This window comes from Sinocyclocheilus anshuiensis, unplaced genomic scaffold (assembly GCF_001515605.1).
Source record: "Sinocyclocheilus anshuiensis isolate Anshui unplaced genomic scaffold, SAMN03320099.WGS_v1.1 scaffold314, whole genome shotgun sequence".
NCBI classification, from domain to species: domain Eukaryota; kingdom Metazoa; phylum Chordata; class Actinopteri; order Cypriniformes; family Cyprinidae; genus Sinocyclocheilus; species Sinocyclocheilus anshuiensis.
The window spans coordinates 330821-332877 of NW_015546027.1; positions in this window are offsets into that span (position 1 = coordinate 330821).

Consider the following 2057-nt stretch of genomic DNA (forward strand, 5'->3'; position numbering starts at 1 on the left):
CAACTGCCAGGAATTTGGTCATGTGGCAAGGGGATGTAAAAAACAAAGAAGATGTGCTAGATGTGGAGGAGACCACGATTATGGAAAATGTGGAGAGGGTGTTAAACCAAAGTGCTGCAACTGTGGAGGCAATCATAGTGTTGCCTTCTGGGGATGTGAAGTAATGAAGCGTGAGGTGAAAGTACAACAAATTAAAGTGAAGGAAAACATTTCTTATGCTGATGCCGTCAGGAGAAGTGAGGGGAAAAAGCAGGCTAAGGATGCTGAATATGATAAAGGAAAAAATGGATGTGAACATAGAGAATGGAGGAAGATTTGGGAAGAAAAGAAGTTGGTTACCTTTATAGCATTATAAATGCAACATCTGAGATAAGATCTAAAACGGAAAGGATTCAAATCATAGTTAAATCGGAAGTACATCATTTGGATTTAGTAGGATTAAAGTGGGAAGAAGTAAGAGATGAGCTTAATGTGCAATCAAGTCAAGATCCAACATGGGTGGGTTGATAATATTAATTATGTTAATCCTTCAATGGAATGCGAGAAGTCTAATTGCAAATGGGCAAGATTTTAAGCAATTTATAGCCAGTAGAGAAGAAAAACCAGAAGTAGTACCAAGAAACTTGGCTAAAGCCTAATTTGGATTTTGATTTAAGGGGGTATAAAGCAATTAGACAAGATAGGAAAGAGGGTGGAGGTGGAGGGTGTGTTACATTTGTTAAACAGGGAATTCCTTATAGAATTATAGGCAGGGGAATTGAGCAAGAATATGTGGGAATAGAGATTTGGGGAGAAAAATCAAAATTATCGATCATAAATTACTATAATCCATGTAAAAACTTGAATTGAACAAACTTATAGAAATAGGGGGACAGGATGAGAACAGTATTGTATGGTGTGGGGATTTTAATGCACAGCACATTGTGCGGATGTGGAAAAACTGATAATAATGGTTTGGTGTTAGAAGAGTTATTGGAAGAAAGAGAATTAGTGTGTCTAAATTATGGAAATAAGACTCGGATTGATATTAGGACAGGAAATGAATCAGTACTTGATCTTACTTTGGTATCAAATAATTTGGCATCAGTTTGTAATTGGAGAGTATATAAAGATGGGACTATAGGGAGTGATCATTATCCAGTTATATGTAAAGTCAATATCTCTGTAGTGGAAAAAGTAGATGGAAGAGGAGGAAATTGGGTGTTTGAGAAAGCTGATTGGGAAAAGTTTCAAGCAGAAAGTGATAAATATTTAAGTCAAATTGATAATAATACAGATATAGAGTTATTAAATAATGAAATAAAGCAAGGAATATTATCAGCAGCAATAGAAACTATACCTAAAAGTAAAGGAATACAAAAAAGGAAATCAGTACCATGGTGGAATGATAATTGTAAAACAGCAGTAAAAAACAGAAATAAAGCTTTCAAGTTATTGAAAAGAACTCATAATTTCCAGCATATGATACAGTATAAACATGCACAGGCAGTTGTAAGAAGAACAATTAGGCAAGCAAAGCGGATATATTGGAGGGATTTTTGTAGTTTAATTGGAAGTACTACTCAGATAGGAGAAGTTTGGGGGATGATTAAAAAGATGAGCGGGGATGCAAGGGAGTGGAGTTATCCTGTGTTAAGTGACGGAGATAAAGATGCAGTTACTAACAAAGAAAAAGCAGAGATGTTGATACACAGCTCAAATAATTTGTCAGTGGAAGGAAGGAAAGGTAGAGAGAGCACTAAATCTATGAATATGGAAGCTTTAAAAAAGAAGGATGTCTTTGAGGATGATCTAAATGTCCCTTTTAGTATGGGAGAAATAGAAAGCGCATTATTTAAAACTAGAAAAACGGCACCAGGGAAAGATGAAGTAAGCTATAACATCGCATATTTGCAAATTGATGGAAAGAATGGTAAATGAGAAATTAATGTATTTTTTGGAAAAAAAGGGTTTGATAATGGAATGTCAAAGTGGGTTTAGGAGAGGAAGGGGTACAATGGATGCAGTGGTGTGCTTAGAGGACGATGTAAGAAAAGCTCAAATAAATAAAGAATCTG